This window comes from Camponotus vicinus, unplaced genomic scaffold, assembly GCF_025532165.1.
Source record: "Camponotus vicinus isolate PSW18456_S1 unplaced genomic scaffold, iyCamVici1.0 SCAF_3, whole genome shotgun sequence".
Classification (NCBI taxonomy): Eukaryota; Metazoa; Arthropoda; class Insecta; order Hymenoptera; family Formicidae; genus Camponotus; species Camponotus vicinus.
Genome location: NW_028141967.1, coordinates 19076691 through 19102961, shown reverse-complemented (window position 1 = coordinate 19102961; position 26271 = coordinate 19076691). Strand labels below are relative to the sequence as shown.

Genomic DNA, 26271 nt, shown 5'->3' with positions numbered 1-26271 from the left:
GAAGAAATATGAACACATTATTTTTAAGTGATTTCTAAATTAATTGCATAAAGTCTTATGCAATTAAATTGGACGTTATATTTATATATATAACATTCAGATGAATGTAATTAATGTAAAAATTTATAAAAACTTTGCACAATTTAAATTAGATTTAATAATTATGCAAATTAAATATTACTATTAAAATTTCAATACTTAATAAACTTTTATATCGTTTTTCTCTTACATTTCAATGATTAAGTGGAGTATCTATACTTTAATTTTCTTGTATAAAAAATGTAATTTTTTATTAAAAATTCTTCTAATTTTTAAAGTTAATTATAAATCATATAATTAAATAAATTTCAATTAGGATCTGTTAAAAAATTCTCAACTCAGTTCTTATCGATAGAAATCGCATAAACAAGCATAATTGAGAAATGAGAGGGACGACTGCTATATTAATTATTGATATTAAAAGTGTCCGAATAATCGAGGAGACGGCAAAATATCTTTTTGCGTCGTGACAGCCATAACCGCCGGTAATGTAAGGCGGAGGAGAGTACGAAAGACCCGCCTTTACAAGAAGATTCCGACCAATCGAAACATGCTGCGAGTCGTGTTTCTAAAAGCGATGATTAAATGATTATTTGCGTAATACATTCCTCTTCGATCTCCTCTGCCTTTCTTATTAGCAGCAACACAGTAAAATTAATTTGCATTTTTTTCGATTACGTTGTACACGTTTTCAAATTGTAATAAAAATTGCCAAAATGATACTAAAATTGTTAAATTGATAACATATGTTATATGCCACAATGCATTTAACACAGACAAATAATTTAAAAAAATCCTGATATATATTTAATATTTTTCCTTTTTAATTCCTTTGTCCATAAAATATCTTAACAAGTTATAATTAGATTTGTAAATAAATATAAACTATGAATCTCAATTAGCATATTTGATTATTATATATCCTTGAAAAAAATAAATTAAATTGAAAATATATTTTAACAATCTCAAACAAGAGAAATATATATTAAATAACATACATAATACAAATAATAAGAGATAGTAAATAAAATCTTGAAAAATTATTTTAAAAAAGACAAAAAAGAATTTATATTTTGCGGATGCTTTCCGTCGGCGATCGTCACACTAAGTAGCGGAAAAGACTCAAATTAATGCGATTTTTGCCCGAACAGAAAATGTGAAACCTGCCGTCTAGACATCCAGATACACGCAATTGTCTGGACCACTCATGAGAAAACGACAAAAGTCTCGTTTGATGCGCTCAAACACATAGTCGAGCTGACCTCTTCAAATATAATAGGAAGCATCCTCATCTGCAGCTCTGCAAGTCTGCAAGTTGCGATATGCAGCTAATTTGCTTGCTAGCTTTTCATTGTTATTAAATTGTATTTTTCTACATTCAGTATGCCGCAATAATATAATTTAAATCAAATTGCATTCTTTGTAATAATATTTGATATGTCTTTAATTGAAATTGAAAAAATAATTTATGATATAATAAAATGTAGTTAACAAATTGATATGCAAATATTTCTCTTAAATAAGCATAAAACATTAATTGTTTAATACAGTTAAATCATATTTTTTATTATTGCAACAGTAATAATATTCAATTATGATCGAATTCTAATGTGATCGAAAGAAACAAGAAGAATAGTTTTCTGACTAATTTCCAGTCTGTACTGTTGCACACTGATAACTTTAATATAGCAATTTTTATAATTCATTATCATAGAGAAATTAATTGAGTCTCTTTCTTATCACTGGAAATTTATATTTTAAAAATGAGAAATTATATTTTTATAATCTTTCTATTATTTTCACAAAAATCTAAAATTAATTTAATGTCAATTATTTCATAGAATGATAATTTTTTATTAATTATATTATTATTTATATCAAAAACTTAAAAAAAGGTGCAAAATACGAAAATTATTTCGTTAACACTATCCAATATTAGTTTCTTTTAGATTTTATCTGTGAAACACTCTCTATTTGTTCGATGTCCATCTGATATTGTCTATTAATGTATAGCAATCATTAATAATGATGAGAGAAAGAGCAGATTTCGAAAATGCAGACAGCTCACCATGGGCGGCATACGACCCCCCACGAGCTTGGTGGAATACACGCCACCGTGCGAGATTTTTCTATAAACTATACACGGATAGGGCACCCGAGGCCGCATGCGGCTATTTAGACGCAAAACGACAGCACAAAGGGCCCATTTATGCGGCAACACGGATGGGTCAGTCTTGCAACTGGACACCATATTATACCGAGTATCTTCCACGACTTCACTTTAGCATACGAGCAATTGAAGTATATCTATTCTGCATAACTTTATCTAATCTGGATATTTGATCCTTTGATTGTCAATTTAAATATTTTAATTCATGAATAAATTCTATTAAAGTTTGTATAAATTTGAATTAGTATCTGTCACAGTATTCTTATCAAATTGTAGTAATTAGAGTTTAATCTTATTATAATAAGTGAACAAATTTTTTACAAATATTTATGCAAATATCATTACATATATATTATAAATTCTGCAATTAAATAAAACAAACAAATATATATGAATTATTCTAATTATATATTTCTAATAAATTATTAGATTATAAAAACGTAACTTTAAAGTTTTGCAGCCTCTGGTATCATAATCGAGCAAGTCCAAAAATAAATCTTGAGATAAAAATTTCGTAATTTCGAAATTTAAAAGAAAATCGAAAGTTATTAATTAACATTATTAATTATATTTCCACTTCGTCAAACTTGGAATATACTAATATTTCTTATTTATGGCTTCATATAAGTTTTAAATTCCCGAAAATACTTGTCATTTTACCGTGAAACAGCGTTATCTGTAATTGAACGAAAAACAAGCGAAAATTAATTAAAAAATTCATGAGGATGCTCACACGGCGCCTCCGTAGGACTCTCCAGACGCCGGCGTTTCTTTCCCACAGTTAAGAAGGCGCCTGCCTTGCTATCTTTTGGCGCCTACCACGCACGAAGCCCAACGTGCGTCCACGCGCCGCTTGTGCGTGTATATAATTACATGCATGACTAACAGGGCGCATTAATAAGATTGCATCAGTTAACAAGAAAATTCTATGGAAATCAACGTTTCATAACTTTTTATATGCTGATCTTTTTTTCTCTTCTTTTTTCTCGTATGCCTTTGATTATTTTCATATATTATAAAGTTCATTTTTTAAATTTGCATTATATGATTTTCATTTTCGCAATGGTTAATAAATTTTATAATATATTTTTATTTTTAAAATGAAACTAAATTTTAGATACAATATTTAAATTATATTGACAATTTAAATTATAAAAATTATGAAAGCTATAGCAACAAGATGCGCGAGAGATCGTTGCGCCGAGTTCGAGTTTCGAGGGGGCGATTTTTCGAATTCCAGCCACGGGCGTCAAGGGTTCCGGGCGCCTCTAGAAACGCGTCTGGATTATGTTAGTTTCGACTCGTCGAAGTCGCGCAGTCAAAAAGGGCCGTAAGGATCATCTCCTCCCGTTGCCCAGGGAAAAATGCATTGTTTTGTTTGCGTTTTAACTCCGTTACCCGAGAGCTGATACTGACAGCAAAACCACCCTGTCGAAATTATGACACGCTCCTTTTCTGTTCCGTGTCAGATGTCAATAACGAAAACGAAACAATTAGCATTCAATTCTCATAATGAAAAGTGACATTTTCTTTTAATTGTAAACTGTTGTCTTACAACGTATATTCTATTTTCTTGTATTCTTATACAAATTTATAGTGCATTATTTTTTATTTGAAATTAAATATCTCAAAATTATCTCTTGAGATTATTGATTCGTTTATTATTATCTATGTGAACTTGGCATTCTACTTTTCATAAATTAAATTTTCAATACAAAAAAAAATGATGATATTTCGCAATTTTTGTATTAATAATTTCCCTCGTAATTATCATAAAAATATAACATTGAAAAAATAAGAGTGTCATCCGTCTTTAAGATAACAAAAATCGTTGATTATGATTTAGAATTATATGATAGAATAAATGTTTGTAATAATTTTCTTGTTGTCTCTAATTGCGACAAAGATAGGCAACTATAGTTTTAATTGAGAAAAATCTTAATAAAGATCATAACATTTACTGTGATCAATTCTTTATGAAAAACAAGTATTGTATTTTATACAAAGTGACAAACTTAATTGCTCATAATACGTTTTCTCTATATTTTATTGCACTTTCAGTAACATTTTTAAACGCAATAAAAGTTTATTTTCTTACATAATTGTACAAAAAAAATCAGAAGAATATTTATTAAACCGTACGTTTTCAAAAATCACTAATATTATGTGATTTTGCTTTTATTACAGTTTTTTATTCTAATAGTCTTGTAATGTATAGTCTTTAAAAAAATATTTTCTTTTTAATAGTTTTAAAAAATTTATAGAAAATTAAAAATAATACTTGCAAAGCTTCTCGTTCATGTTTTCTCTTTATATATATAAGTTTGCATTATATTTAAAATAAAAATACAAATAAATTTTTATATATGCACTAAAAATGTTATTGGAGTATGCATAAAAAAATGTAATGTGTAAAATAATCTTTAAAATAGTCGGTGCTTGATGATACAATAAAAGATATATTAAGCTGTCGATAAAGTAGCGATAGTAAAAATGCTAATAATTGTTGATAAATGCTGATAATTTGTCATAAAATCCGTAACAAGATAAATGACTGAGCGCTTTATTATTAGTATATTGTAAACAAATTCAAACGTAAACTATTAAAAATAAAATCAGTATATATACATATAAAATAAATATGATTAGAAATAAAAATTAAATTTTTTCCTGTATGAATTTCTTATACAGGTCAATATTTCAAATGTAAACTTAGAAATATTAACAGAAATCTCTCTCTTTGATAAAATAATATTTTATTAAATTTTATATATCTTTTATCTTAAAGAGTAAAATCTCTACAGTTGATATGCCTCCGTTACACTTTCTATATTACCAATCTTAGGTATGATTCAAAATACCGTTGGTAAATTAAATTAAAAATATATGTCATTTTAATGTATATGCTTTTCGTTTTTTCTCTCTTTCTCATATATGATTTAGGTAAATTCTGAAAATATCTTTTTTAAACATTAATAAAATGTTTATAAAAGAAAAGAAGAGCTCATTGAACGTATCATTCGCTCTGATGAAAAACTAGTATCTCTCTCTATAGAGAGATGGCACATACTATCATTTTCAATTATGTATAAAACATTTTATATTCTAATATTATACATCTTTTTGGATACATTTATACTCTTTGCGAAATTATTTACTTTAATTTATTCTAAAAATAATTAATTTTTTAATACATTTAGTAGATAGTTATTTCTAAATGTTTTATTTCTAAATTTCTAAATTTTAAAATAACTCAAAAATTTTCTGATTCTATTTACATTAATAATTTATGTGTATTATTTATCATCGCGCAATAATAATTAAATGATGAATCAATATATGATTAAAAGCTTTTATAAGATATATCAATATTATAAAATATATTGATATTATAAAATATATTGATTTTTGTAACTTAAAAACCGGTATACTTGACTCAGAGCCAATTAAAAATCAATTCAATTGCTTCAGAAAGAGACAGACATAATTAGAGATCATATGATTAAATCCAATCTAAGAGTCAAGCAAAGAACAAACCAAATTATACGCCATAAACTTTAATTAAGATTTGCCGAGTTCCCTCAACATGCGTAATAACGAGCTCTCGGCGGCACAAATTTCTCAACCGAGGCTTTAATTATTCTTTAGGGCTACATTCATCTGCCAACGTGCGGAGCGTGCGAGGAGAAGGCGGGGAGGGGGAATATGAGAAAGAGCGAGGAGAATTTTAATCTGATATCCACCTTTCCTCTTCCTGTCGCGCCATTCGATCTTTTTTTTTGCCGGCAATCTTTCCTGTGTCTATTTTTCGTGATTTATGATCGTCGGAAATACGGTTCCGACTTCTTCTTGCTACGTCAGGGTCGAATGGACGAAATGAGCGCCGAACTAATTTCGTAACATTAGGGAGCCGTAATCGCCGCTGGAAATTCATTAACGTCCGATACTGCAATTGAGATATCGACTTTTCTGGAGGCCGCTTTCTGTCAGTCGGTTCATAGGTCGGCCGTTTCTCTTTTCGATAATGCCCGCTTATTGAATTTCTCGAAATCCGAGTTCCTTATTTATGGGACGTACCCTTCCGACGGGATCCGATTTTGTGCCCATATCGCGCGCTCGTTGTTTTAGATTAGCCGGCGGGAGTATATTTCTTCGGTCTGACATTTTGCTGATCAGTAATGCAGTCGATTTTCATCAGATTTCTATTGAAAGCGTGAGAACGAAAAAAATCACGAGATCGATTAATTATTGTGCTCATAAAACTTTATATATATGTTATATTTACTTTCATATATTTACGATACACTAAAAATTTGATTAAAAATGTAATTTTAACATAATCTTTTACATCGCGAAGCAGCTTTTAAATATATTGCTAAATAAATACAAGTAAACTTCGTAAATAAATTTCACAAAATTATGTTTATACTTATTGATTTTTAATTTTTTTATCGTTATTGCCTTTTATTCTCCAGAAATCACTGTAAATTTGGCGAAATGCTTCGAATAGCCACAAGTTACATTTCAACACGATATAACGTTGACATGTTGCTCGCGCGATATGAACATTGATTAAGAGACAGAGCTCGATGAAATCTTGAAAAGATTCCCTTTCCAAAGAAGACTGACTGATTATCGAACATATCTTGTAGTCAAATTCCTGACGAGGAAGACGAGCGCCCCTCTTGGCATCATCATTATCTCGATATCTCAGCTGGTAGCATCCGTAAGCTTTTTTTGCTTTGGACAGCGTGTGCGGAGTGCACCAGGGGGTATTGCCCAGGGTGGTCCAATTTGTCTGCCGGTTCAATATTGTTACGAGCTCATCTTTAATAATATAGCCTCGAGCGCTATCGTCGTTTAAGTTTTCGGAGCGAACATCCCAATCGGTTATTTCACGCATACATTCGACGAGTGTTTTTCAAATTTTAACACTTTGCATTCAGATATGCGATATAAAAAAATCCACTTTGCAACATATTGTTAAATAAATTAAAAGAAAAATAATTTAAGTTAAATAATTTAAAAGAAAAATAATTTAAAAGTTAAATAATTTAAAAGAATTGTATAAGAAATATAAAAAATAATTTTATTATGTATTTACTTTGACACGATTTTTAATTTCTTAATTATTGTGATAAGTACAGAATGATGAATAAATATTTAACTGTTATCATTACCTTGGAATGTTATTGAATTGCATTTTTAAAAATGTTTTTCCGCTATCATTCAATATCGGAAACATAAAAGAGGCACTGTTGAAAGAAAAGCTATAAGCGTAGATTCACCGCAATATCGTAACGCGCGATTTCTCGAAGACGGAACATGTAATTAACATTCGTCGAGGCGTAAGATTTGACTTGCTCTTTCATCAGTTGATTGCATCGATTTGTAGTCTTCAGAGGAAGAGGCTAAGCTTCGAGTAGATTGAAAAGCGTGGAACGTAATTATATAAATACGGATATATCGGGAGAGAAAAAGAAATAACAGGAGGGGCAAAGGGGGCCCGCATTCGTGCCTCGCTGCGCGATAACGGCTTATCTGAATAGTTTAGACATGAATTACACAAGCGGGAATAACATTTATGTTTCATCACGAGTCAAACCCGGCGAGACCGTATCTGTTAGCCGGCTTTGCTAACCGAGCCTCATTTTTTCCCTCGCCTTTATCCCTGATCTCTCCCCTTCCCTTCCTCCCTTCCTTTCAACCTTCGGTCGTTTTATTCTGTCGCTGCATTTTTTTCTTTTTTCCCGGTTGAATATTACAAATTGCTTATCGTCTCCAAGCTGGCAGCTTGTCATTGGGCCGCCTTATCATCTCGTTGACCTTACGGCATTTTTGAATTGTTAATTTCACTCGTCAATAGAGAGTTTAGTTCTATTGAAAAAAAATATGTGTGATGATTGTATATTTTAAACGTGCATTTTTATGTTAAGTAATTGTATTTTACTTTTTCGTGAAATTTGAATTACAGAAGATTTCTAAGAAATTATTTCTTAAAATTTGTAAGTAAAAAAAATCAATGAAAAATAAATAAAATATCTTATTAATTATTTATATAATAAATGCATAATATCTGTTGGTTTTCTTTCAACAAAAGTTATAATAACTATTTATAAATCAAGAAACATTATGTTAATTGTTCATAAATCAATTCACACATACATTTAACATACGAAGCCGACATTTAAATTCGCGTGCTTAGTCCTGCACTCAGGAAAGGAGAGAATTTGTATTTTTTTATTCCATTTTTTCGCGCCCTCTCTTTGGAAATTCTCTTCTCTCCGGCTGGGTGCAGGATTAAGCACGCGAATTAAAATGTCGCCTTCATCATGACGGAGAACGAGAGTCATAAAATAAAGGAGCGATCCGCGGATAAAAGATGCGAAGAAAGCCGAAAGGAAAGAGCGAGATGGGCGAAGAAACTACGGCTTACTAATGGCCCTAGACCGAATCTTTACTTCTGAGGCCCAAGACCGCGAGTAGTGGGACGTGAAAACATCTCCATTCTGTGGATGCTGCGGTAGAATTCATAAGAGAGTAATGTTCGCTGCTCGAAAATTAATTTAATTTGTACGGAAGAAACGGGAAAGGAAGGAAGAGGAGAGGAGAGACGAGAGAATGCCGACAGGACGGTGGAAAGAGACGGGGACAAAAATAGAGAAGGACAAAGGGAACGTAGGACGGTCTGGCACACAAGACGCACAGGTTAGAATACTCTTTAGCCGTGTGTTGGGTGGAGAAAGAGGGGGGGGAGGGAGACGATCCCCCGCTGGGTAAAATATAGCGGGCCAGTTCCTTCGAAAGGCGCTGGTCTGTCTCCACCGTAGACTCCTTAGCGGGGCACTGAAACTTTACCTCCCATAATTGATACGAATGTCTTTTCGGCCCGTGCTCGAACATTGCACGGTTATTTAATCGCCGAGTGGAGTCTTCGGGCCCCAAGACCCCTCTAACTGATCTGCTACGTCAATTATCAGCGCGTATCGTCGGCACGATGCCGCGCAAAACAGTGCGATGGGCGTCGCGATATTAATGCTCGATTCTAAACTTTGCCCATCGTCTATTCTTTCTTTATAATAATGCTTTTAATTTTAGATTATCAGAAAAATTAGAATTTATTTAAACAAAGATACATGTGTATTAAATTAATTTTTTTATTCACACTGTGCGAATATCCCTAGTTTGCCGAATTTTTGCCACTTGTCGCTTGATCGGGTAAAGATAGAAACACGTCCCGGATGGAAACCATAGTCGAGATTCACGGTCCCTTTTCTCTCTCCGAGGCTCATTAAGCATGATAAAATGCTCGTTCACCTTGCAGATGCTGATCGGTAGGTACCTACTAATTACCTAAGGCTCCTACTACTGCTGTTAATCGGAAGTCACGGGATCGGCGATTTCGATCCCGCCGTTATATATGTGTATGTGTAGGCGACTGCCTAATTAATTCTTCTCCGAATGCGCAAATCCACAAGTCGATGAGTTATCTATGTTTTCGTGTAAAAATAAAGCGTACCGAGAAAAATATATTCACGAGAAAATTTATGTTATTTAAATGATGTCTTTTTAATCTAGGAAAGTTAATAAATATATCCTGTAATATAAATAATTAATATTTATGACCTTTATATTTTGCAATTTGTAATATTATATTTGTAATCTCTTATAAAATTATAATGAAAAAAAACTTTATATTTTTAATTAATTCAATAATATTTTTCTTTTTCATTTATAGTCTTACTGATAGCTGTTAATAGTTTAATATAATTATAATTAATCGTGTTATTGCTAAGCAGTGTAGCTACCTCGTCTTTCTCAGATTTTTTTTAGAAATAGCGAAGAAGGAGGAGAACATCGGCGGAAAGAGACACGTTAAATTTAAGATTAAGCGGGTGGCAAAGAAGGCGCATATAACTACCACCGAAGTCGGAGAGCATCGGAGAGAGATTACGATCTAAGTATCTCCAGAAACAAATGCCGAATGCAACTCGCCCATTGCCGGGGTCTTTGTCGGCTTCTCGAGCGGTGCCCTGTTGCCGGTACCAACACCTGCACGGCCGTCTGCGTCGTCTGTCATAGAGACCGCAGTTATTGATTGTTCACCGCGAGAAAGCGACGCAAAACCACGTATCTACTCCTCCACAACTTGGATTCGACCCTTTCGTTCAATGTGACCGACCTCTCTTTCTTTACTTGTATATTCCGTTCTACAAGTCTTTCTTCTTACAAAGTTGGTCTTTGTCCATCTTTTATTTTAGAGAAAAAGTTCCTTTTAATATATCTCATTCTAAACACGTACATATGTGAATTTTTTATAATATCAAGAAGTTTTATATCTCTCTTTCATGGCTTAATAAACACAAAATCTAATTTTAATGTATTTTAATAGCTAAATATAAATTATATACTTCTGTTATCAAAAATTATGTAATATTAAATGATGATTTAAATATGATTATTAAAAGTACACGCGAGAAAGTAAATTCGTAAACTTCTTTGCTTATATTTATCTACAGTCTTAATGTATTTAAGAATTCTTGTATTCGTTTAAATACAAAAAAATTTAATTAAATCACTCAGCTTTCTTACTCTTTTATTAACAATATTTATTTAATAAATTAGCATGCTACTTCAAAATTTATTTTTTTATAAATTGTTTTAATTTTTTATAAATTTATATATTATATATCATTTATTTTTATGTTTCTGGCTTTTAAACACCCAGATGTCACGCACTAATTCTGTTTTACCGTATCAGATCATCAGCTCTTGAAGTTGCTATTCTAGATAAAAAAAAAGAAAGAAAAATGGAGCTAAACATCATAATGGTGCGAACACAAACGCTTTTGTAGTACTCAAGTGACTCTTCTTTGAGCGTCTCGAGTAGCTTTTTTACGGTCGATTAAGAGGTTACCGATGAAAGCAAGATGCAGGTGAGTCCCTTCGGAGGGACTCGCCACTGCTATGATATAACTTCGATCTGCTTACCTGAGATCGCTTTGTATCTCGCCAAGATGATCGAAACAGCGCGTACTAAAGCAGGCTTTGAGACATTCCAGATCGGGAGAAACTCGACGAGAGCTTAATAAAATCATATACAGGACACTTCTCCACGTGGGAGTCGGTCGAGAAATTTTCCAGCTGACCGCTCTCGCATAAGCACGCGGAATCATCGAATCAGGTAGGTGAAAAAAGAAAGAAACTATCTCACAATAGGTCACCCGTTGGAAGAAAAATCGTTTTTTAACTCGGCCCCGATCTACCCTCGAAGAAGAGCAACGGCGTATATTTCGGGGTAATTTGTGTTTTCTAGCTCGCACTGGGGGGCGTGGCGGGAAAATTAAATTTTTTCAGAGATTTCAACGGATCGATGACTGGCGCGGAGTCGTTTGTCATCGTTAAAATAATTCCCTTTGTTTGGAATCTACGCCGGTAGAAGAGACAGGTACGATTCGTGAGAATTTTAAACGTGTGGCGCGACGTTTTTATATATATGATGGTTTATAGCACCTTCAGAGATATACATCTTTGCCAGATTTTACTCCTTTAAGAAGAATTCATATTGGAATCTCTGAGGAGCATCAAAGATTTAATGTGTGCTTCTCAATGACATTGACTGTTATGGTCGAATATTTCCTGAGGATGACTCGTATATTATCATTATTAGATATAATAAGTTGTAAACATTATAACAAAAAATTGTATCCATAAAATACATTTTTTTTTCTTAAAAGTGATATTTAATATATAATTTTCAATCTCATATACATAATTTTTTAATATTAATATTTTATAATTTTTTAATATTATTTTATAATTTTTTAATATTAATATGTAGAATAAAAAAAATTTAATACATGTTTGAAAATATAAGCAGCTTTGTTTTAAATAATTACTTATTAAAATTTTAAATTACGGTTTCAAGCCAATTAGTATGATTATTCATTAGGTCTCAATGTCGCATGCACCTGCCGAATCCCCATCCCGTTACGACGGAATAAACAATGCATCCCGCGATATATCGATGATATATATGTATGAGGGAACCGAACTTATTACCTCTTCCGTCCCTCCCTCGTCTCAATCTCTCTTGACAGCTAGATAACCGATCTCCATTGTCATTTGTTTGTCTAACTTAGCCGATTAGAGCGAGTCATCTGCGTCAAAGGTGGCCGCCCGGCCGATCTGGCCGAGATATCGAAGATGAGAGCGCGATTTGTTCGGTGCACGGGCCACCCTTGAGCCGATCATCCGCAATGGTACGGACGAGGAAGAGTAATTAATCCCTCGAAGCCGATAGATTAGACGAGAGTTCACGGTGCCAGTTTATAGTCGCTGACGATAAAAGGCTTTTTCAACACTCTCGATGCGCTCGCGCCAATGAAGAAAGAAGTTTATGCCCATTATAGTAATGATAGCCACACAATCGGTTCAATTGAATGAGGAAGAAGAAAGACAAATAAAGATTCGTATGAAGAGATAGGAGCTCGAGATTAATCATATCTCAAATTCGATCTAAAATCTGCGTCACGTGCATGATCTTATTAAGCTTAAATGCAAAAGCATATTAATTATTAATTAATTATAATTATATATATGATAATTTCATGTTAATAATTTCGAACTAATAATAATTTTTTATGCTAATTTTTCATAGTTTACATTTTTACATTTAACTAAAAATATACAAATCTGATTTATTTAGAGACGTGTCATGACAGAACTCGGAAATCAGACGACAAATTTAGGATACAATCGACATGAAGAATGACCTGTTTCTAATCAAAGAATCTCATGAACTCGCGTTAATCTTCAAGAATATTAAATTGTTTTTATGCATATGCTCGAGATGGGAAAAGTGATGACATCACGATATATATATCACCAGATTCCCGCTATTTTGTCAAAAAATGATTTACGATTGACAGTAATCATCTCTATTAAAATTCTATTAAATTTTATAGCTTTACGATCTCACAATTAGATTTTTTAAAATATTAATGTTTCAATATATAAATATATATATAGGAGCAAAATTTTTTTTAGAAATAAATCAGACAAAATTGAAATATAAATATGTCACAAATTATATTTGTTTGTCCGAATCTTTAAAGAATTTATAATCAAGTTTTAAATTGGTTTTTTTAAATAAATTTTTTAGTTTCTTTTCTTAGATAAAAACTTTACAAAAAGTTTATCATATCAAAGAAAATTATATTGTCATCCAAGTCGCTCTTAAGTAAAAAAATATAGTTTTTGCAAACAATGTAAAAAACTTCATAAATAACTTCTTGTTTTAAGAAATTGTTTTAAAAATTAAGAATTTAATGGGAAAAGTTAATCAAGTCTGTTTTTGCTTCTTCATTAACGATAGTACAAGCTTTCTCGTTGCTGCTTGTACTCTTTCTTCGAATTCAAATGCGACGTAGTTGAAATCAAACCAAGTCTCGTATCGGAAAGAGAGACAGAAAGACAGAAGGTTCGTGAGCGTACGTAGAGCTGATCGTAAATCGATGCACCAAGAACATCATGGCCGTTACAACCGACCGCGATGTCTCAATCCGAGTTCTCCTTCTCGGAATATCTGCGACGTCTGCACGAAGATTCTTACCATGGCGGTATTTGTGAAAGAAAATATTTATATCATTGTTTAAATAAAATATACTGTTTATGTAGAGAATATTAATAATTAAGCAGTTATGAAATCAATCTTTCTAAGCATCTTTTTTTAAAATTTCAATATAATTAATAAAGTTTTCTTCCTCAATAAAAGGAGAAGGGCTTATTATATTTTAAAATTCTAGTGAGAGATTAAATATAAAAAATAAGAATTAAAAGAAACGTTTTACCTTTTAATTAAAAACGAATAACAAAAAGAAATCTTTTTTATTTCAACAAAGAGCAATTTAAGTCATTTTTTTCGTTAGAATTTTTGAGATACTGTTTAAAAATCTTAAAAAATTGCTATAATTACAAGAAAAATGTAATTTATGAAAAGATGAAAAAAATATTCATTTGTAAAGCAATATTCGTGCCGGAATTTTTTGCATTTTATTATTTTAGGTGTTAATTGACAAGTCTTTTTCTAAAACATTAATTTCACTAATTTTACATTTATTTCACTAGTTTTTGGACTCGAAAAAATTAGAAAGAACATCGCAATTAATTTATTTTTACGGAAAGGATCTCTCTTATTCCGGCGATGCGACACATCTTCGGCATTTATCGACCAGCCTCCGATATATTCTCCTCTCTCAGAGAAAATCAATCTCTCGATTTCCTCTCTAGAATAAACTAAGCCGCTGCCGGTCTCGTCGTGCCGATCGTACCTTTTCTTCGAATTCAAATGCGCTTCGGGCGTGCAGGGACGAAGTCCCTGGCTCTCTCCTCGCGCGGTGGAGAAGATCGACAAAGAGAGTTATCACGAGGCGTCGAGACGAGAGACGGAGAAGGAGAAGGAAAGAGAGACGGAGAGGAGAAGGGAAAATACGCTCGCAGGCGCACGATTACACGGCGTTACTCGTAAATACGATGCTCCGAAAGCATCACGGCGCGGTACAAAGAGGCCACGACGTCTCAATCCTGAGTTCTCGAGAGCCCTCCTTGGAGGGTCCACGAGGAACACGCTGCTCTCCTCATCCTCTCCCCGACGCTACCATCTTTTCCCCATACCACCCTTCCTCTTCCTCCTCTCCTTGATCCCCCTTGCGACCGCGCTCTGCTCACCCGATCGCGCAGCCCTCTTCGCAAAAGCGTGCAGGACGTTCGCGAAAGGGGTACCACACACCGGGCCTCACAGATCACCCCGCTATCTAAGTCGCCAGATCTCCTGGCTTCGGTGTACACCGTGCAACGCGTAGTCACCACCGCTCGCTCGTTCGCTGCGAGAGGGACTACCTTCCTCTTCTGCGTCCTTTATTCTTATATTCCGTTGTCTCGTCGAGCCTTCCGACTCGGGACGGCCACCGCTCTCTCGTCTTCGCCTGGCTTCTGTGCTCTTCCAGTTTATCCTTTCGTATTTTTTTTCATAGTCTTTCCCGGGATACGGATTCTTTTGTGTCTCTTTTTCTTGGGAACGCGTGCTAGTTATTTTTTTTCTCTTTATCCGCTGTTCTATGCGCGCTACATTTCATCGCGATTTTCTTTAAGCGATGAATCCTGCTTATTCCTCCCTTTTTCTGTACTTATATTTGTATGCGATATTTTTTATTACATTTTCTTGCGACTCAGTTGGTTATTCCTTTTCCTCTCTTAAATTCGTAATTTTTTTTCATTAATATTTTTAAAAAATCTCCTATTATTACATGTACTTTATTAAATTCGCATGCTTACATATTTTACATCTTCCATAAAATATATATTTTTTGTTTGCATTCTTTTTTGAAATGATATTTTCAATATTTAGAGACTAATTTGAATATCTTTGATTTGCAATTTTGATTTAAATAATCATCTCTCTTAAAATTAGAAATATAATTAGAGATTAATTTTATCTCTAATTATATTTCTAATTTTATCAATATTTATTAATTTTATTCGTATTTTGTAACACATTAAATTGCGTGTAAAATGTTAAATTTTATTTAACATTTATCTTAATTTTAATTGTTTTATCGATTTAAAAAATTTTATTTTGCTGTAAAACAGAATTAACTTTGCATTTTCGTTTTACAATATTACAATCTCGAAAGAGTTACCAGATTCAACGATCGATAGATCGATGGAACGTTGGATGTCTTTGTTCCTCGACAACGGTCGAAGAATTCGAGAGGCCGCTATTATACTGAACCCGCGCACAGGCTATGGTAATGCAGAATGTCATTTGTTAATTTAAATATCACGATAATTCACTCTACCTCTCGGACTCGCAGTTCCCTCTTCTCCTCCCCCTCTTTCTTTCCTGCCTCGTTGTTTTGTACCGCGAAACCTGCACTCATTCCTGTCCACTCTCCTCTTCTCACTCTTCTGTTCTCTCTCCTCAGTCTTTCCTTCTCCGATCCTCAATGATGTTCGCGTTTTACCTCTCGTTTCCTCCGCACCACGCGGTGTCTCTTTCCTGTCTTGTTTTCAGCGACCCTTGAGAATGCCCCGTGCGAACGGCATTTAAAATTTCAAATTAGCTTCAATCGGATTGGTTCGAGCGTGCCAGGCGTATCGTTCGCGAGGACGATGCAATTGAACTCCTGTTAAAATCCCTGTAGCTTCGAGAACGTAAGAATCCAAGGACCATTGGCGTAGTTAAAGTCGGTTCGCTCGGTTCTGGACGATAATTCGACATGTTTCATCGACGTCGTAAGCGTAATTACGTGAACGCGAAGGTTAAGTATCTTCTCTGTGAGAAGCTGGACCGCGAGTAGTATGCGCGACGAATGGAACAAGACGGAATAATATGACGAGAAAAGCGAGGGCGACCTCGCTGTTGAACTTGACGACTGCTGGCATAATGACCGAGCTGCCTCCTCCCCCTCCCATTTCTTGGCGCGGATACGCGTTCGGTTAAAAAGTCTTAAACGCGAGAGCAAACACAATTAGAGGTAGGTCCCGGAAGGGCTCCTCTCTCTCTCTCTCTCTCTCTCTCTCTCTCTCTCTCTCTCCCCTCTTTCTATCTCGTTGTAAACCGGGCGCAGCACCTCGAGCTCCTCTTCGCGGAGTGAGGCGCCTTAGAAGGAAGAGACAAAAGGAAGAGAAGGCGAAGAAGACTCAATCCCGCGTGGTGAGGTATATAGCCGAGAAGGAAGAGACGGTAATAGCCAATCACGCGGCAGACGCAAAAACCACAACGAGAAGCGTCGTAAAGCTCGTCGATAGTCTCTCTCTCGGTCGCTCTTTAGCGTGATCTCTCATCCCCCCTTGCTGTATCCACGCGAAACGAAGCCCCGGGACGAACCGGCTCGAGGAGAGAGAGAGAAAGCCTCGGAGTGACCGCGGGATAGGGTGGAGACCCTCTTCTCGTCGCCCACCAATGGGGGAGATATTAATTAGAATAATTGCTGCTAACAGGCTCGTTAGCGTTGAACTGAGATAGCAAACGAGCGCGTCTTGAATGCGAAAATAAAATGAAAGGAGGCCTCGTCCCCGAACAAAACTCGAGCTGCCACGCAAGGGGAATTGGAGGTTGAGGAGAAAGAGAAAGAAGAGAATGAAAGAGAAAGAGGAACACGGGAGAGAGGTGAAGACGAACTAGAGAACGTACGTCTTCTTAGGTTTTCCTCTTACTGTAGAAGTGCTTTGATCAGACTCGAGCGGAATAATTTGCATATTTCTTCGCTCTGCATCCATGTTACATGGACGTTCTCATTAAACAATGAAGAGTCTAGATATTCAGCAAATCAAATAAACATATTTAAAGAGTTGTATGTTCGAGGATAGAACAAATTATGTTATGTTGGTAAAATTATATAAGCAAAATGTAAAAAGAGATGTAGAAGGATATAGCTTAAAAGATTATTAAAATGAATGTTGTATCTTATAATCATGAGTTGCATGCGACAGTATTGTCTAGTATCAAGTACTCTTGACACAAGATTTCTACGATTTATGATATCATATATTTCCCAAAGTGCCTATCGCGCGCGTGATAACAGAAAGTTCTGTCAGCGTATCCCGCGGAGAGCCCATCACCGATCGATCTCTTGCGCGAGCAGCGTGGGCCGCATACCATCCGAAGCGAATATTTCGCCCCCACCTCTCCCTCTTTTTTTTCAGCGACGACAAGGATACGGTAACGATCTCTGATCGTTATATCCGCAGTCAACCCCGATTCTTTTGAAATGTAGAAAGAAAGAGACGGAGAAAGGAGAGGCGGGGAAGGGGATGAAAGCGAGCGAGCGGAGAGAGATGGTTGGCTAGCCAGCAATTCCGTCTTTATTCCGCGGAGCGATGCACCGGGGCCCTTCCTAATCAATTCCAATTAGAGAGCAGAATATTTGCGAGGTAGACGTACACAGACCAGGAGGGACTATTAGCAGTCTCTCTTACTACCGAGAGAAGTCGGCTGACTCTGTCCGTCGTAAATCAAGCAGCGGTCCATACAGAAAGAGAGAAAGAGAGAGAAACAGGAGAGGAGGGAGAAGATTCACCTTGCAGCCTCCACGAAGAGTCTCTAAAACGATGTACGTGCTCCAGCGCGTTCACGCGGTCTTCTCGTACGTACACGCACGCGAAAACTATGATCGTGTATGTGCAACGTATGCCGAAGAGAGCGGTGGAAGACGACGAACGAGGAGGCGGCGGAGCCTCACGGTGGCCGGAGAGGATTGCCGACTAACGAAGCGAACATAACTCGACCGATACAACTCAATACGCGATCCACGGTGACAGTTCGTAAAACAGAGTATTTCTAATTGGCTGGATGGACCGCATGCTGATTAGGCTTTTCTTTTATCCTCCTTGCAGGATCGCCTCGCGGATCGTGCTGACTTCGACGAAGAAACACGTTGATTGGACACCGTCGTTACGCGCAGTAACTGCTTGACTGACTCGTTGAATCGTCCCAATGATGGATCGCCATTAATATCGTAATTATGTGGGAAAACAATGGCAATTGTGTCTCAAAACAGTTGCAGTGACAATTGCAATTTATTTGTGAAAATAAACGCCTCAAAAATTTAACCTCATATGTGCATTTGAAAGATGCATATATTTCTTCATGTTAATTAATTAAGAAAATTAGATAAAATATAAAGACGCTTTAAAAATTAAAAGCTCTAAAAAGCCATTAAATTTTAATATCTTTTTTGTAAATATTTTTTTGTAAATATTTTATGTTTTACGTAGAATGTACAGATAAACGCGATCGATTTCATTCGCTAAACATTACAAAATTGATTAATTAAAATAATAAAATAAAAATAATAATTAAAATAATAAAATAATAATTAAAATAATAAAATTAAAGTAATAAAATTAATATTAAAATAATAAAATACTTGATCTAATAAAATTATCGTTCTGTGTTGTAAACATGATATCATTAATACAACGCTTGCTTTAAACACGTCTATTTTATAAAATATAACGATGTACAAAAAAATGGCTGCAAGTTACGTTGCGGTCTGTACACAATGGTAGTTATTCAAATTTCGATCTCCTCGTCCCATTTTATTCGGTAGGCCTTTGCATTGCCATGTGAGAGAGGTCGCGAAGGTAGATCGTGAATCGAGATTTCGAGGGAATTCGATGTCGGATCCCGACCACGTGGCGGAGCGTAGTCTAAGATCTGCGTCGAATTTAAAATTCTAATCTTATGATTTGTGGCGGTCTTTCGATACTTCTGATGGCGACTATACCGGGGATGACTCTATTTAGCTGGACTTTGCACGAAGCCGCCTCCGGAGGCATTTGCGCTCCTGCTCTTTTTGCATTTATTTTTTTCTTGTTAATGATACAAGGATGATTGTGCCACGAGGATTACAACTTGCTTTCAACACTGTATGCCAATGAAAATATAGCATGGATTTTATTATATCATCAGTATCTTATTTATTCAAATGTTATGACTTTTTAATTTTTCAACTTTTCACATTATATGCAAACGTGAACTTTAATTTGCTTTTATGAGAACCGAGATTTTAAATTAAATTAACAATGTAATATATTAAAAAAAGATGCATGATGCAACTTTGATTCGATATCAAATACAAGCTGAAGACTATTTATTTTGTAAATCTTAATTAAGCAATTAAGATCTTGTGATGATTTACGCTGTTACTGTAATAATTAAAAAGCTATAAAAACTCTATTTCTGTGGCGTTATGTATTTACGGTAAAACATTAATTAAAATGGTAAAATGATGGATGCAAGGAATAAATGTATGAAATGCAATACTCGACGCACACAATACACATTTAAAATTTGTTAGAGAATGCAATTAACGATTTAAGTTAATGTGGCATAAACAAAACAATTATTAAAAAATTATAAAACAATACGATATGCAATTTTGTTTTTCATCTCAACTGCGACTAAACGCGTATCCATAACATTCTCTATAAATGGGAATTAATAAAAGATAATTGAAATCCGATAGAAAATAATTAAATCATTAAAAAGATGGCATTTTTATTATCCTCCCATTATAAAATCTGCCGTTTTACTTGTAAGAATTTCTTATAAACTTTTTAATATTCTGTAATAAACAGACTGTAACACTAAATTATGTCGAAACAATAAAATAAATAGACTTAAATCCGCTTTACATTAACCAGGCTAACAAGTTATGCTTCGCGTAATCGATAATGTTACGTCTCATGTAATTTTCATAATTTCTCACGAAATAATCACCGATTTTTTCTTCGTCCCTAAATTTATTATATATACAATTTTTTCTAACCGACTGCCTTGTCATCATTAATTATTTTTACTGTGCGAAAGGCAAACATGATAAGCAAAGAACCTATTTTTATGGAAAAGTAGTAACGTCGGGATCGCATAATCTGATATTTTGATCATGTTTACCAGAGGTTTAACTAGCCGGATTATCTTCCGAAGCTACTTTAAATCCTTGGGTGGGAATGTAACTGATGATCCCCTGCACGAGGGGGAATGTGCAAGCATATGTCAGAAGAATAACGTCGAGCCATAGAAAAATAACGTGTGTCGTGCAGCATCATATCAAGGATATGTTGGGGGACGATCGCTCTCTACGGGCCTCCAATTGACTACTATTGTTACACTGTATACTATCTGCGGTACTTTTGACACGAGCTACGAGTCGAGTGATGGGTATCACGTGTCACGTGTACTGTTATTCACGAAGAAAAAATCATGAAAAAATGTTTCATATTTTAATAATAATACATATTTATAGTAATTTAGGCTTTCGAAATTTTTTTGTTTTTAGATGTTGCAATTTTGCAATAATCGCATCTTTTGACATTTTCGTACATTTTCAATATTTCTGTCACAAAATTCTAAAATATATGCCGAAAAAAATATTTGTGTAATTATTAATATAATATTCTTACGCAAGAATCTACTAAAATAAATTATTTATGCATGTGAAAGAATCTCCGATTTTTACTCTGCATTAAAAGTTATTTATAATGAAGGCAGTCTTGCAAATATACTTTTGTTATATTCACGGAAATACATGACGCCAATTTCGATTGTTAATTAGTTACAGTTATGCAAGCATCGCACAACAGTATTAAATTTAATATCAGATATCTGTATCAGATATCCCTTTTTAATGATCGACGCAGTACCAATTAGTTTCAAAATAAACTTGAGATTAATAAATCTTGTTATCTCGGCAAAGCGGATAAACGCAATAATTCTAATAAACTTGCAATGTTACGCGTATCTCTCTTTCCCCATGCTTTCTTTCTTTTTTCTTTCTCTATTAACGAAAACATGAGAATTAATATTTAGTTTTTATTTTGCAAAAAAATGATTAAAATTATGTTAAATTTATATATATATATGAGAATTTATTACTATACAATATTATATATTATTTTATCTTTTTAATTATCGTTTATTCTATTTTACATACGTATCAATGTATTTTTCATTCTTTAAATGTAATAAGAAAAGATATCCAGAAAAATTTAAGGATAAGTATGTGATAAAATTTTCGCTTGATAGTTTAAAAAAAAAAGAAAAGATAAAAATAAGTATCGCTTTTATTTTCTTTTTGCTCAGATAAACTACTGATTTCCAATGAGTTTTCACTTGGACAAAATCAATTCAAATGTCATGTATACGAGATTTCGATGATTATTAATGCGTTGTTAATTATTATGAGCAATACACCGTGTCATGTTACAAACAAGATTGGCGCAGTTCTTTCATTATCAATATTTTGTGAAACATATTGAAATACTTTTTACGCGACATGTACTCCCCTCTCTTGGCAAATATAATAATTTACCTGCAAAAAAGAATCGCACGGTAAAGGGTTAATAACGCAAGAAGCTCGTACTACGCACAAAGCCCGTCGGAAAGTGCAAGGTAAGAGTGACTCGTTTGATACGCTCTCTTCGTTCAGAGGGGCTGCTGAGCCCGTCGTCATGAGAGACGCGTGATGTCGGGGGAGGGGGAGTCGAAGATAGAGGTGAGGCTAATGCGGTGGAATAAGAGAGAAAACAAAAGACCGAGCCGAGACGAGATCGTGGAGCCGGCATACGCGCCCCGTACTAATTACGAGGAACATTGGCGCGGGCCTTCGGAGAAAATTAAGTAGGCTTAATTAAACCGAGGCCAACAATATATATTTTAATTGAACGTCCACAAAATGTCTTCAATTTCTCCACTCTTAATCTCGCGTTACCTTAACAAGCGTCATGTGTAACCGCGTTGCGTCGTGCTCTAAGTGGTTCACTCATTACTTCCCGTTTCGCTTTAACCGGTCATTCGACCGTCAAATTCTGCCATCGAGATCCACTCGATTTTATTCCAGATTTAAAAGAGGCTTAAGATAATACGTACTCTCTCTAAAAATAGAAATCTTAATGCATTACGAAATGATAATGATGCAAACTCGTTCAATACACTCAGGATCGGTTCTGTATGTCTTAGAGTTTGCTTCAATGCAGTTAATAAGGTAAGTTCCTCTGCTTAATGTAAGGTGTAAAAAAAATTTTTTAATTATTTCTGAATTTCCATGAAATTATATGCCAGTTTTACACACAAACATAATTTGTTAATCTCACAAATAAAGCGAACTTAAAACTATTTATTTTATTTTTTTAATTTAAAATGATTGCATAATTTAAATTACATTTTTATTGTTCCATACAGCACAGAATATCGCAGCAATATTATTATTATTATTGCAATGTTGCTGCAATATTCTGTGCTGTATGGGGTAGAATATTACAATTTTTATAAGAAATTCTTACGAGTAAAGTAGATTTTATAATAAAAGAATAATAAAAAAACATTAATTCTTAACGATTTAAATAACATGATAATAATACAATTTCCAAATGAAAAGTATTGAATACTCGCAAGCACGACTTGAATTTGTTCTCAACATGTTTGTGCTTCTAGTTATTCTTAAGATAAATTTCTCGTCAATTAAGTACGCCTCATTATCATGTAATATCCTCGTATACCGGTATTCTCTGCCCTATTCCTTCTAGTGTCTACGGATATTAATAATCGAACCGGCTGACACAAGCCACTATGTATAGATATAACCGACAACACGTACATTACGCCCCTATCCCTCATGCGCACAATACGCATACTACCGGGTGGCAATAAATTCATGATCTGCACCCACCATATGTAAATCGAGTAATGTTATTATGGCCAGATTACATGCGGTGATCTCTATCATACTATGTGCATTTCCCACCATAACGATAGGGCGATTTTTTAGCGGGGGCGAGAGGCTTATTAAAAAGCGGGGTGTCAATCGCCCCTCGGGTCCTCACGCAGCTCGAAAAGGGTCGGTGCTTTATTAGTTTATTTATCGTGTGTTGCGTTACTGCAGTCGGTCTGGTCGAAGATTACGTAGATTTTGATTGGCTGCGAACTAAAGCCCACGTAAATCCTACGCGTGTCTCATAAAGATTAATATATCGCGAACGGCGATTGACTTTCGAGATGACGAAGATGTATGATTAGGAGATTGCTAGTTTTTCGATTCGTCGAAAATAAATTAAATCCCTGTCTTATTCCCCAAAAGAATGTATATTTTAATAAATAATAGTTTATATATAAAAATAAAATTATCACTTTCTTGATACAAAATAATCAATGTTGAGAATGCAAGAGATGTAACAATTTATATTTGATATAAAAAAAAAACATTTTATTTTATTTTATAAAAATATATAAATATTCGTTAATATAAAAAAATAATAGACATAAAAATATTTTGTCATACGAAAATAAAAGTATCATTTGAATTTTAATATTGATTTGTGAATATTTATTTTACCTCATTTTTTCAAAAGAAACTTATTTCGAAAAAAAATTAATTTTTTAAATCAATTTTTCGCATTAAAAATTCTTCGGATGCAAGAAGACAAAGCGAAGGTGGAAGATAAGACTCAAGGCAGGCCCTTATACAGGGAGGCCTAACAAGGTCCAATACTTTGCCCGTCTTGCAACCAGTAGCAATATATTAAAGTCTAAAGTACGGGGGGCCTTCGCATTGTTACCGCCTGTCTTCCTGTGTACCTGGCAAACTTTTGTCTCTATCTTCGATATATACGGAAGAACATGTGGTATATCGACTCTTTATTCGTTGATCGATCCTAAAGCGAGCATACACATTCTTTCCTTTTCAAGATAGAATAAAAGAGGGAGATAAAACAAATGATAAAAAAATTAATCTACCTGTTCCCTCGCTTCAAAAAATCTACGAATAAGAAAAACTTTTTGTGATTAATAAGTATAGTCTTAAATTAAAAAATAACATGAACATAATAGTACAAAAATCCCCCAAAATCTCTCAAATATTCTTTCAATCTTTTTTGTTCACTTTAGAATCAATTATATAAAGATACTCTGAATTTTCATGTGCATATATAAAAATCAAATAAACAACATAATTTTTTTGGTTATTTTATCTTGCACAAGAGCAGCGACGACGAAGTATCGCGATTAAAACGCGGTATGATGGCCGATTACTTGAACGGTCGCTTAATGAAGCCATGGCCGCGCGCAATCAGCCGAGGCTCTCGGCATCGAGGATCAAACGCGTGTATTTCGAACACTATACCAGGTAGATCTCGTATCTCGTCCCGATGCAAATTCGGTGAATTCTACAGATGCCTCGCACACTAAAGATCGCGAATTCAGTGCGGGCCAATGAAACAGTCGGAGTGGTTAATTGCGCAAAAGGTCCAAAAGAGAGACAGCCGATGGTACCTGAACGAGGAGATAGAGAGGAATGACAGAGTGAGAAAAAAAAAAAAAACCCGAAACAGAAGGAAAAGATCTTGCGGTAGCAATGATGAAAAGATTATTTACAAAACAGCCTGACATTTATAATTTTAAGTTTAATAAAAAATATATTAGAGAGATCCATTTTTATATTTTAGCGCAAAATGCGTTTGTCTAAATCATGACAAATAATAATATTTAATCTCTATATTATAAATTAATTAATTTTAAAATTTAAATCAAGAGAAATGTAAAATATCGGCGATTAATATGAATTCACTATTTATAATATATTTTATTTCTCGTAAAAATTATAATATACTTTGTATTTATACAAATAAAACAATTTAATTCAAAAGAAACATTCTAAATTAAATAAAATTAATAATGATTATATAAGCATCAATTATCTATCGCTGATCGTCAAATTATGAAATTCGAAATTTTTGTCATAATTGAAACGCTTCAAAGAATTATGTCTTCGAGCTGAATAAAGGCAAGCAAGAAGAAGCATCGAGAATTACCAACGTTAACTGGCGCGTTACTCATCCCAATACCGACGCGCTGCGCCCATAAAATTTGTTTGCATTCTACCGAAAAAAGAAGCTACCGTGCGGAGAGCGTCGAAGAAATCACGTCGACGAGAGAGGGAGAGAAAGATGTGAGAAGAGAGAGGAGTCAGTAGGGGAAGACAAACGGCGAAAAACAAAGATGAGACCGAAAATGCGCATCGGACCGCGGCGGGGGAAGAGCAAAGGCAAGGTGGATACAGAAAAAAAAGGAACAGGGAAGAAAGAAAGAAAGAAAGAGGAGAGGAGGAGATGGAGAACGGTTTCACGAAGAGTCGGGTTGGCTAACGGATGATTTAATTAAGAGAGGCACAAATTACAGGCCCGCTGGATGCTAATGCCCATCCACGCTCGGCTCGGTAGAAGCTCCTTAATTAGACGCTCCTGATTCATTGAGAAATTAAGCTCTGACGGATGATGGCGCGGCTACCAGGCGTTCCCGCGTGGCTTTTTCAGCTTCCACCTCGCGAGTAATAGCCCATAGATAATTTCAGAGCCTCTATTTCTTAATATTACGCGTCTAGTTGAGTCTTTTATGCAAGTCAAAATAATATGATACAATGTATGTATATAATTTTCTATCTTATTCAATTGTCTTTAGCTAAAATTGTGTTACTTTGAAAAAGAAGTTCAAAAAGTATCAACGC

The 26271-nt window shown here is 34.4% G+C and overlaps 1 protein-coding gene across 2 annotated transcripts in view; it reads right to left on the bottom strand.

Annotated features, from left to right (window-relative positions):
- LOC145969307 (cysteine-rich hydrophobic domain-containing protein 2) overlaps positions 1-26271 on the bottom strand; it is a 166546-nt gene that overhangs the window by 132753 nt on the left and 7522 nt on the right. The gene's annotated exons all lie outside the window — the stretch shown is intronic.